We start from the raw sequence: 13,815 nt of genomic DNA, 5'->3' as shown, positions 1-13,815 counted from the left end.
TAGCATGTAGTACAAACGTTTTGCAGACATAATCATCTCTTATCACATTTGACAATTTAAAGCTGGTAGATGTTACTTAAGTATTGGCCTTTCTCAAGGGATGTTTTAATAAAATCCATTGTATCTCATTCAAAAGTCTTTTTTAATTGGGCCTTTCATCACTATCTGAAATGATTTTATTTTAGAATGGGCCTACTTTGATCTGACAAAAAAATCACCACAGAATAAAATGATGCAGGATAGAATGCAACAAAGTGAATTACACAAAGCACAAGACACACAACAGCAAGTTTGAAAGACATCAATTATTGTAAAATCTAACCTAATAGCCTTTCAGGCAGTATAAACTTAGACAGTGAAGACAAGTTTCTGCAAAGCCTGCTCTGTTTTTATGAAAATATGTCTCTATGATGATTAAAAACACCAAACTCAAAGGTATTTCCACCTAAATGAATGTCCTATAGTGACAAAAGTTAAATACACCCCTGAAGAGATCTCTCTGATACTTGATCTGTGCTTCATAGTGTCTTCCATGGTTTTCTTTTTGTAACAGACTCAGATTGGCAAAATGTCATTTTTGTTGTATTTGCTCGTTTTCTAAAGTCAAAGTCACACAGTAAAGATGAGGGCCATTCACACTCTAAAGGTTATATTTGTTCAAAGAACTGTGGTGAAATAAGTAAACAGCAGAGTGACTTATTTTCTGTTTGTGCAGGTTAAAAATGATGTCATTATTAGATCTTATCTTCAAGACATGTCTACATCACTTTTTTCCAAATTAATGTTGCTATGTTAATACAAAAGTTCTATATTGACTTTGGTATTAATACTCAAAATGAGTGAAAATCAAACTTTAGAAGAAAAAAACATCAACTGGATGAGGAATATTGTGGGGTTTTATTGACAAGGTGTGTAGGGTATCTTAGCACAGAAGGCTTATCAACCATGTTGCACACAGTTATGTGCATTTGCATCAGTGCATTCAGGCTGCTGAGTGAAGGCAACTGTGATATTAGTCACAAGATTCAAGCATGTGGTTGTGTAAGGGTTCAAACATTCAAAAATGAAGCGCTTTCATGTTATATTGTTATTGTTAAAGTATATTTAGTTAATGTGATATATTAACTCCTCAACAAAAAAAGTAATAACATGACATAAATACTGTCTGTTACCCAAGTACTCTACTTAAGTATACGTATTAATGATTTCTAAGTAAAATACACAAATTCAAGATTGAAGTAAAAGTACAAAGTATATTCACCAAAATGCACTTAAAATATTAAAGTAAAAGTACTACTTGGGCAGAATGGTCCCTTTCAGAGAGTTATACATATCATATTATTGGAACATTATTATTGATGCTTTAAAACGTAAGCAGCATTTTAATGTACAGCTGGTGGAAGTGGAGCACATTTTAAACTGCTTTACTGTTGGATAGTTGAATCTACAGCACAGCATCATATTTTATAAATTGATTCAAACAAATGTGTAGTAGAAGTATGAAGTTGCATAAAATTAAAATACTCAAGTAAAGAACAGTACAGTAAATGTACTTACTTGAGTAAATGTACTTGGTTTACCTTCCATCACTGCTATTACCTCAATTAATGTTATAATATATTATGAAGCTGTCAGTATTACAGTATACACAAGCTACAGTTAATATTGGTTTGTGAATTTGTGGAGCAGCCATTCAACCCACGTCCTGCTCACAAGCTTTCTGCACTGCAAAAGATTCCCTGAGATGACTTTTCTTCACCTTGACAACTACCTACCTTCCCATTTAAAGGCGAAACAGACACACGAAGAAGGTGGCATTTCTTTGTTAAGATCTCTTTGAGCTTAATGTGAATGACTGGTTATATTAGCCTGCATTATTATGGTTTTCAAATAGGGCATGAGCTCTATGGGAACAATACTTGAAAGAAGAAGGAAAAGTTTGAAGAAAGAGGAACATCTCCCAGACTGACAACTGGTGTTGAAAAAGAGGGAAGCAGCACAGTAAAAAGCATTCACTTTGCCAACAAATGATTAGATGTCTTTTACTTCACAGAAAATATTTGCGTGAAATATGTACCATTTATGTGATGCCATCATCATACATTGTCATAAACTATAAACTGTGTGAATGTCTTGGAACAAAAATTTATGGCAACAAAGAAAGAGCCTTTATATACCAATAAAACCCTGTGCAAGCTTGATTAGGATTTTAAGATGGAAAAACTGAGCTTGTCTGTAATTGTTCATAGACCTGTCAATCATCTGAATCCCCCCTGCAAGGCGACAGTATGGACAAAGTGCACACGTGTTGTATCTGCATGTAGATTTGAGAGAATAAATTGGAAATTAAGTATCTAAATTAATGTTTTACTCAAAGAAAACATGCACAAGTGATGATATTAGTTTCCAAATACATATAAAGAATGAATTGTCACATAGATGTTGCATCGCAGGTTGCTTTCACACATTACATAACACATTCAGAGTAACGAGAACCTTTTGTTGTAATTGTGTTGTACCTTATAATTGTCTCTTAATGTAATGAATACAACATCAGCATAAGCTTAATATGTAAATTGTATTGATGTCAGCAGAGACATTTCCTAGCAGTTGCTGTTCTCTCATCTCATTGTTTACACTTGAGACATATTATGGATGAAGGATTTTCATTGCAAGCCAGCTCTCATTTTGCCAAAACACACATACACAAAAACACCTGCAGGTCTACTAGACCATGATAGCCGTAGCGCCAAGGGGCTTTCATGTGATTGCACATATCAATCTGACTCTTGAAGTGTGAGCAAAGACCGAGAAAGAGAGTGGATTACAAATCAGCTGACTCCCCACATTTTCTTCCAAGTGACTTATTAGAATGGTTATTCTGTGCGGACTGTTGGACCGCAGAGGGGGGGGGACGACAACAGAAAGACCCATTCTGCTTTATATATGTTATGCTCAAGGATCTCTCTTTTTAACCCACAACTTTTTGTTCTCACAGGGTGACAGTAAGGGCCATTTCATTGCAATAACCATCGAAACGCTTCAAAGAATGTTTCAGGAACTCATCATTTTCCTTTTTTTACATTTAGTTTTTGGTCTGCAGTGGGTGTCTGCTTACTCCGTCACTTGTTATGTTGAGCTGATAATAGAACAGAAAGGAGATTTCCTTACAGCATGGCACCTAGACCAGGGTAAAGTTCCTGTTTTTGCCTGCCCCCAGTTATCTGTTCTTGCTGCTCAGCACAAATAAGGTTTTCCAAGAGGTTCCATCATCACTGATGATTGTTTATACTAAAATAAATTTATATTGTTAGCAAGCCACTGCTCTGTAAAAACATTCTCTTCAGTGTAACAAAAAACAATTATTCACCAAAAAACAATTATTCACCAAATATTATGTCTTATTGAAAAGCAAATTGGGACTTGTAGTTTCATCTTGTACTTGTATTTGCTTGTATCTCAGCGTAAATTAATCCCATCAAAGTCTTGCTGAGGCAAGCTAGCCGATAATTCACAAATTACACTGCATAATTAATCCACCGTCCATCAGAGACCCCGAAGACAATTACAGGGGATTGGACATTAGCATCGGGCCATTCCATTATAGTGTCAACACACAGCTTTTGAGGAGACCTCATGCTAGTCTGAGAAAAGCCTCTAATGGCCTCTGTGACTTGAGTAATACTTTTCTTATCAGAGACAAACAGGCCCAATGACTGTGAAACACATCAAGAGGATATCAGCAAATATAGGAATCAGCAAATGGCATGGCCACAGGATGACCCCAATGAAGAACAGAAATCAATATAAAACCCAATTACTGAATACTCAATAGCCCCTGAATGTGTACTGCAACTCTTTAGCAGTTGCCTGAAATACCTTAACCCAATCTGTCAGTGCTGTTATGTGATTACACAGTCATAATTGTTAGTCCTTAGAAACCCTTTGCACATTTGAACTATGATACCATATTTACCTACCAGTTCTCATCAATTCCTTATTTGGACAAGTTTAGTAGTAATCAGTCTAATAGCTACTACCTTAGAAACATAGTTTAGTTCAGTTGTAGCTGTAATTCTTTTTCCAATGAAAAAGGAATCATTTAAATAAGGTGATTGGCAGGATTACAATGATGGGACTGTGATATGGCATGTTACCTAAATATATTCATTTTAACCCATGAAAGTGGCACGGCTCTATGGATGGCCATGGGTCCGATCGTAGGTCCACTACTTTGGTCCAGACTGAAATATCTCAACAACCATCAGGTAGATTGCCATGCAATTTGGTACAGCCATTGATGGTCCTCAGAGGATGAAGGCTACTGACTTCGGTGATCTTCTGACTTTTCATCTAGCGTCAACATGAGGTTAACATTTTTGGCTTTTTGTGAATTGTTTTAAAGGTCCCATATTATGCAAATTTTTGGGTTGATACTCTGGTTTCCAGAGATGGGGACTCAAGTCTGAGACTCAGACTCAAGTTGCACTTAAGTCGCACAAACAGCTGACTTCAGACTTGACTTGCGACTCGACCCAAAAGACTTCAGACTTGACTCGGATTCGAGCTTCGAGACTCATCAACAACCTGTTTTCATTATTGCTTTTTAAATCTAAATTCATTCATGTATTTCTATTTTCTTTTATTGGCGCATATACATTGGGGAAACGTATGACGAGCTGCATGTCCCCTGCCCTTTGCCATAATGTGCAATGTAATGCATGCGCTATGCCTATGTGCACACACTCATAAATGCATTGACAATGGCGTCACCAAGTCCTCCCAGAGTTGTGCCTTTTGTCATTAGTTTTGCTTTCAATAACTTCGTAAACAGTAGCAGTAAGCGAACAGCTACACACAAGGTGTGTGGCACCAAGATAAATGAGGCTGGATCAACAACGTTGAACTTTATCAGGCATCTGAAAACGCACCCAGATAGGTCAGTCACGTGCTAATGTGAAAGAGATGTTAAATTTAGCATATATCGTCACAGGTGGAGATGAGACAGAGTACAGAGACGAGGTCCAGCAACTGTCAACCTGGTGCTCATCAAACAACCTACTGCTGAACACATTAAAAACCAAGGAGATCATCATAGACTGCAGATGAAACAGCTCACACCCCACTCCACCTGAACGGCGACTGCGTGGAAAAAGTTCCATCTTTCAAATTTCTGGGAGTACACATTCCTGAAGATCTGTCTTGGTCCACAAACACTAAAGAAATAACTAAGAAGGCCCAGCAGCAAATACACTTAAAAAAACATCTTGATACTACACAAAAACATCTTGATACTACACAAAAAACATCTTGATACTACACAAAAAACATCTTGAACAGAAGCTGCTGGTGTCCTTCTACCGGTCAATCATTGAAAGTGTAATCACTTTTTGCATCACAGCATGGTATGCGGGCATAGGCATCATAGGCACAGCCCAAAAGACCATAGGCTGCCCTCTGCCCTCCCTGGAAGAGCTTGCCAACTCCCGCTGCCTCAACAGGACCAGATCCATTCTCAAAGACACTGGCCACCCTGCTCACCACCTGTTCAACCTGCTTCCCTCTGGCAGGCGCTATAGGTCAATGAAAGCATGCAGCGCCAGACTAAGAAACAGTTTTTTCCCCTGGGCCATACGTTCACTAAACAAACAATAACCCTGTGCAATAATGGCCATTTCCCTCCCCAACCCATCCCCTGTCATGACCAACCACACTACCTCTGGACATTATTTCATTTGTGAACTTTCTTTCTATGCTGAAACCTGCTGCTATCTTACACATATGTGTGCAGGATGGTGTGTGTTGTCTGGGAGGGATGGGAGGGAGTCAGTCAATTGTCTGTATCCCATAATACATGTGCTGTATATGTGGCTGGGTGAGTGTGTGTGGGAGAGAGAAAAGAGAGAGTGGAATGTATGTAGGGGATGTGGGGTGTTTGTTTGTTACATATTTTATTAATTATTTATTTGTCTTAAAAAGCACTGATCTGGAGTGGCACCTTGAATTTCATTGTGTTAATACATTGTATTAATGCAATGACAAATAAAGCTTGATTTGATTTGATTTGAGGTAACAAGCCATCGCAAAGAGTTGTGCTAATGCTGGGAACAGGCAAATTGTATCAGGTTGTTGTTGTTAAATAGCAATACGGAAAGTATCAGTTCTCACATGTTTGCACCATGGTTGGTGTATTAACTTTCAATACAGATGTTTCCCTCAAACTTTGAACACTGAAAAATGTAATGCATGATGAGGTAAGTTTGAGGGAAACATCTGTAATTAAAAATAAAACTGGTAAATATTAACCTAAGTCTGTCACATCATATGGATACAACTATTAGATACAATTTGCCTGTTCCCAGCATTCATTACAGCCAGTTAGCAACACAGACAAACATGTATTCTTTGGTGCAGATACCAAAATGTTGAAAAATACAGTTATGAAATTGAAACAGAGTTCTTAATTTGTGTTTCTTCAGATTGCATTGCAGTAGACCCCATAAAGTTATCCTACAACTGATTTTGATACTGTACTGTATGTATGGTAGCTACAGGACATGCTTTGAATTCATAAGATTTAACAAGAAAGTGTTAGGGACAGATCAGATGGCCAGACACTTGAGACTTGACTTGAACTTGCCCCTCAAAGACTTGAGACTTGACTTGAACTTGCCCCTCAAAGACTTGAGACTTGACTTGGACTCAAACTCAAAGACTTGAGACTCGACTTGGACTTCCAAAAAATTACTTGTGAACATCTCTGCTGGTTTCTATTGGAACATGTTTACATGCTTTAAAACACATTATTTTTCTCATACTGTCTGTTTGAATATACCTGTATTTGTCCTGAGTCTGAAACACTCCATTTTAGCGCCTGTCTCTTTAAGCCCCCCTCCCAAAAAAGCCCAGTCTTCTCTGATTGGTCAGCATTTCTGGGTCTTCCTCATCTGCGCTCTAGTCGTCTCTGCACTGGCATTGCAGCCGGGGAATGATTGTAATGGCACTCTAGCAGCACATTCAACCTACATATAATATAGTTGTGGACATCACAACTGTATGAAAGTCCTTATGGCTTGTTTAAAGGCACCATTTCTAAATACGGGCTGTGTGCATTTCTCTGTGGATTGCGCGTTTAGATACTTTCACAGCATAAAAAATATAGCACCTTGACCTGCTTTATAATTTCAAAAAAAAGACATGAAAATCTCACTTTTTACAATATGGAACCTTTAACAACTATTTGATGGATCATCCAGAAACTTGATTCAAACATTCATGATGCCCTTTGGAGTCTGAATCTGGGAGAGTCAAATCCCTGCACAGAGTGACAAGCCTGTTCAGTGTAACCTGACTCTACGCCTCTCCCGTTACCTCTCTGGGCTAGATAATCATCACCTTCCTGTGTTTTTTGTCCTCGGCGGGCTTAGAGATTTATTAACTAGCAAGCAACATGTAAGGTCTCAGGAATGTGCTCCAGTTTCGTCTATTGAACCTGACGGTGACTGGCACTCAGGCCTAATGTGGCAGGCAGTTCTGTCTCGGTAAGTCTGCGTGGGCTGCCAAGTGTGTGGAGCAGTACTCCTGCTTAATATCTGTCTGAGGCCCTGGGCTTAGGGGCAACAGAAATGGGGAGAAAGCACAGAGACCCAACATACGGTCCCAGGTGTGCACTTAACGCGACCTATCAATTCCGGCCCGGGGTGAGGGAGACTACAAGTCAGATCAAATCATGAGTCAGAGCTGGAGGATGCATTTCAGCCTGCCTTATTGCCTGGCTACTCATATGATAACAGCACAGACTGAGATGGAATGACTCAAAGGTGTCTACAAGAATCACAGTCACATCCATCTAGGTGATATGTTGGAAAGTGTGAATTGAATCTAGACTCTGGGGCGTAGCACTCATAATCCCATGTCACAGTCATATCTATGATAAGAGACGACCTGGAGAAGAAGAAAAAAACATTAGCTGCGCTCAAGGGGAAGGAAAGCCAGCATCTGAAGCTGCCTATTATGCGGCTCCCCATATCCACCCACTGCTTGGTCCAAAGCTGTCTGTGCTGCTCAGTTCTGAGCTGGCACAGGGACTTTCTGTGATACAGTAGAGCTCTTAGTGCAGGGAATAGTGCCGATGCCAAAGTCCTGTTATCCAAATCTGTCAGCACTGTCTCATTTAACAGATAAGAGGCTAATCTACAGGGTGGGCAGGAGATAGACCTACAAATACAAGGCCTTTCTTGTCACTCGCCATTCTCCACATTCCTTGAATGTGTATAGGCATGTGCAGCCAAACAAAACCTGAAGGATATTTTTCCTTCTTCCCCTTAGGCTCAGATGTGCTGTTATAGAATGAAAATTATAATGTATTTGTTCTATTTATCTGCCTGAATTGTTTTTAATCTTCCAGATATGAATTAGAGCTGTTGCTTATCCTTTTTTTTTACTTTGCAAAATATAATACCAAGCAAACAATCATAGCTCCAAGCAGTACAGCAATGCTGGTGCAAAGACTTTTGTATTAGTATAGTTAATCAGTGTCCAACACAAAACTGTTTGTAGTACTCCACCCAGAATTTCTGAGTATTAGGGTGGATACAGTATAAAGACTTCTGAGGGCTCAGTCAAACTATGCAATGACTCTGGTGTCCTAAACCTAACGTCAGTGGGGGGTCATCAGTCTTTCCTCCATCATCAACGCAGTCAATTTGCCTCTGAGCAAGATTAATCCCCAGTAGGATGGGGGTATTGTCTGGAAATCTTAGATACTTGTGCCGATGCAATACCTGAGTTTCAGCACCAATACCAAACAATAACATTTCCAACACCTTACTTTGAGAAACATAAGCATGTTTTTCTACAGAACATCATCTTAAAAGTTGAATAAAAGAAGCCAAAGTTCTCAAACGTTAGTAGCCATACAAGAACATTGCCTAAATAAAATGGCTTTATTTAAATCAAGGACTGAACAAACAATAAGTAAACAACTTGACAGTACTTGTAAGTTTTCTATGCTCAATGCTACTGAGACATTTCAGTCATTAGCAAAACATTTTGAAGCTTAATCCCCAGCACTAATCCCCAGTTCAGCTGCTCAATTTCTAACAGCAGAATATTGTGGCTAGCTAACTTCTTGTAGAATACATGTAACTGAACGTGTGCTCAGCAACATACCGCATGGGACAACAAAGAGTTAAAAACCGATGAATAAACAATGGTTTCCATAATTAAAGCCTAGGGCACAGAAACAGGCACTGAAACAGGCACAAACTGGCACGCTAACCAGCTCTCGAACAGTGTTTCTTGGTCATTGTTTTTGTCCTTTTGTTGGCTGCAGAGTTACAAACATTCAGCCTTTATCCTTTATGTCAGGCATTTTTCACTGCAAATCCTCTGCACTGATGGAGGCATGACATGGGAAATTGTGTTCTTTGGTTCCAATAAATGACACAAAAAACGTATACGAGAAAAGTGTTTTCTCATGTTATTTAAAGTTGCATATGTATTCCTAATTAAATATTGGTAGGCATATTCCTTTCAATGTCAATGTCAGTAAGTACAAGCTTCCTTATGGTTCAACTGCTAACTTTCAGTACTTTCCAAAGTTACAAAATAATGTACTACCACACTATTGTGGCACTGTGTACAAGTACAGTATTGTGCTCCTGCACAGATCTCATTACCTGTTTCCCCACCTCAGTGCACTTTCAAGATCAAAAGCTGTTTGAAGGTACTCTTCATACCTGATACACGAGACTCAGCAGATAGCCGTATCTCTGAAGTTACTGTTCAATCAAGAGCCTTGATGTGGCCCTGGGACAGGACGTTATTAGTAAGTTATGTTAAACGTTTATTTCACACTGGTGTTTGTTTAAAATGCAAAATGAAGATTCTAGAGTTACAATATTAAATCTGTCCCATATTTTCCTCAACAGCAATCAGATCTCTTGAGAGATTAATAATGCAGAATTAAAAAGAATAGTCACATTCTTATTTTCATTTCTATTAGTTTTAACTTCTCACAACTTCTTTTGCACCTCTTTGAAATGAATGCCAGGACTTCCCACATTTTCCACCATACTTATCAGATCAGGTTCCTGCCTACAGGCTGTTTCCAACCACAACACTAGAAACCATACCGTCATAATGTTGCCTACATTGCATTTATGTGCACCTGCCGATGACACTGTATCCTTTGGCCTGTTCGAGACATAGCCTGGAGGAGCACTTCCTCTCACATCTGCCATGATCTCATGCTCAGTTTTTCTTTTTAACACACACTGAATTAAGGCACCTACGACAGAGCCACAGCGAGGTCTTGTTATTGAGACATTGAACAGTTACTTTCGGTTTTGCTGCATGATCGTACAATTTGAGAAGAAAACCTGTATAAAAACTCTATTTTTTAATTAATTAATTAAAACTGGAACAATGTTTTGAACAAAGCTTAATTTCTGTGGGTGCCAGAGAAGACTCATTAAATGAAAGAGAAATGCAGTAGTGATCTGTCTCTTCTATAAAACTATGGATGATATTAGAGGAAGTCTTGCATCTACAACTCTCTAAAATGGTCCTTTTAAAGTCCCATCTTTTTGTTTAATTGGTGTCATAGTGTGATGTTCAGTTGAGAATCCTGTTTTATATCTAAGGATTTCTTTGCCATTACACGTAAAACAAGGTCATCTCAGATCTGTTCAGACAGTTTTTAAAGCTGAAATGAATTAAGATATAATTGTTTTTTATAAAATGGGTAGCTCAAATCAAGCAATCTGATTGGGTTATAGTCGTGATATAATAACCACATGCCATGGATTTTTTGTCTAATTCCATTGCAAAATAAGTATCACTCTGTGTCTGAGAATAAAACATTAGACTAACAAACTCATACAATAGCTGGCGCCATGGAGGGAAGCCATTCATCTGCACACACACTGCCATGACACAGAGCTGGTTTAAAATCGGCAAAGTATCCCTTTAAGTGTACACTACTGTATATTAAAATATTTTCACCGCTTTACCTTGCCATCAGACAGCCGACGGGGAACTGAAACCGTTATCTATGCTCTTTTCAAAGCCAGAAACAGTAATTTTACCTTGCAGAACCTTGATCAGTTAGTTAGTTTGTGTTATTATGTGACTTTGGTGAATCTGAACTAACTCTTTACTAATAAGAGATCTATATGCTAGCTGTTAATTGTGAACATTATTTTTAATAATACAAATTTATTCAAATTGGAATGTGACTATTACTTTCATTTTGCCATACTTGTTGACCTTTTATAAAAGCAATAGCTCACTTCAGGCCATGATATGTTAAGATTATATCACAGCTAAGGGGGTTGTCGCCCCTCCACTTCGCAGCAACGCCCCTGATATAATCACAACATACCACGGCCTCTCATGAGCTATTGCTTGAATCATTTGTATGGTGGAGTGACAAATCACACTAAAAACACCACATTTACTGTGACAAAGTAAATAATACTGTATGTTTACTGTGGTTTTAAAGTGCACACAGTTGCAGATTCATGCAGTATTGAGGCAAGCAAGCTTTGTTCAAGGATGATAACTGAGAGGCGAACCTTCTTAATTAACTCTTACCCACATTTTTCTGGTCGTTGCTGGGATTGACCTCACAGTGTAACTACCAGGCCATTGCTGCCCCTTAGAAACCAGAAGACGTAAGGACTTGAGTAGGTTACGTTGCCATATTGAAGATTAGTGCATTAGTATTGGTAGCACAACAACGACTGACAGTGAAATCATGGTGATTATGCTTTAATCACTGCCCAAGTAAGTAACTATTTTTTGTTGCCCCTTATATCATATCACCACATATCATGACCTTCTAAGCTGATATGGGGAACTTCACCAGCTAGTCGCTAACTGTCTGTTTGCCATTTGGTGCTCAGCAGGAAGTGTGCAGTGTGCGGTTTTATAGAGTTTTTTCCTCTGAAAACAGCTGCCTGCTATGGCCAAAAACAGGGCTATGAAAGCGATGAGAGTGAACCAAAATAGTAAAGTTGCAGCTGAATAGCTAAACAATGAGTTGAAATTCAACATAATACTCCATAAAGCCGAGGGGAGCTGCAGATTCAGGTGCTTATTCTCTGTAGGTACCTCACTACGAGCGACAGCTTTCATATTGTCACATTACTTTTACATTGTTGGTTGATATTGATCTCAGCTTTGATACAAATATCAAACATACAACTAAAAGTGCCTTTAATCAAATGGAACAGCCAACCCTGTGGATCTGAGGGAAGCTCATCAGTGGACTTCTTTAAAAGCTGCTCTAAGATATATCTGCTTCAACCTTGTCGTTTTATAAAACTGTCATTTAATTTCTTTCATTTAATTTGATCTTCAACTTCTTTGCTCATGCTCATTCTCTGTCTCTGCAGTTTACTTATTACTTTTTATGTACTGTAGTTACAGGACATTTGATTATTTCACACTTATTTATGCAACATATAAATGGAAATATCGTATCACATGGCCACTCAACTTCCACAGTGCCCAGTACAGTACAGTACAAAACAGAACAACACTAAAAGAGCATGGCAAACATAATCCTTGTTGTGTAAGCTATTTCATACCAAATCTCTTATTAGTATTCCAATTCGAGTCTGTTCTGTCCAATGTCTCCTTCACACCCATTGTTTAAAATAATATACTCTCTTCAAAGCAAAGCCATATATTTGATATATTTAATCTTCAAAGGAAGATATATGGAAATGTGCCTTCTAATAAACATCACCATTCTGCATCTAAATGCAAATCATTGTCACAGTGGTGAACACTAGAGTCCTGTGTCTGTGCATGCATTTTAGTTGTGGGTCTCTTTCATTCTAGTACAGTGGACATTGAAACACCTGTAGCTTCTGTATACTTACCATGTGAATTTTAAGGGAAGTTATAGTTAAGTTTGTACAAGAAATGTCTTTCATGTTTCATGAGTAAACATTTAAAAATAAATGTTAAACCATCGCGCCTCGCTTGCGAGGTAATCAAAGACGACTGCAGCTTTCAAGAAGATCAAGCTACTGCAGAAGTTACTTTGATGAAAGCTACTCCTCCTCCACTACTCTGAGCCCTGGCATGTGGAAGCAGACTGAGAGCACAATATGTCTTCAATCACCATTTATCAGGACACAGTTAAGAAATGCTGTGAAATCCAATGCAGAGAATGTCAAGCCATGTTTGTTTGTGCATGGGAGGATTGGAGAGAAGAAGAGAGACGTTCCACAGCTGAGTAATTGCTGTTGTTGCCCTTGTGTCATTTCTCCTTGTTTCAGTGCCATTTAGTATGAGAGGTATTTGTTATGGTTGGATGCTCCCAGACAAGCAGGGATGGTAGGCTATACATTGTGTTTGCCAAAGCAAATGGGGGGTCTTTGTACCATGGCTGAAATCAGCGCAAGCAAGGCTTATTTCCAGCTCTGTTTGATTTCAGAAATGATCAGGTTACAATGAGAACACATAGAAGCACTTCAGTCTTAACCAAACTAAATTAGAAATTATCCAAATACATATGTTTATCCCTGCTGTGTCAAAACCATACAATTAAACCAAAATAACATGTCATTATTTTTTATTTTGCCCTCATATCTTATCACTCTGGCAGAAATACAACATCTACACACACACACACACACACACACACACACACACACACACACACACACACACACACACACACACACACACACACACACACACACATAGTAGAAAGGAAATCTGATTTCTAAGAAATCCCATACCTATAGTACAGCTCTCACTGTGTTAATTATTTCCATGTATTTTATGTGGCAAACG

Source organism: Perca fluviatilis, chromosome 5 (genome assembly GCF_010015445.1).
Source record: "Perca fluviatilis chromosome 5, GENO_Pfluv_1.0, whole genome shotgun sequence".
NCBI lineage: Eukaryota > Metazoa > Chordata > Actinopteri > Perciformes > Percidae > Perca > Perca fluviatilis.
This window is presented reverse-complemented; position numbering follows the sequence as displayed.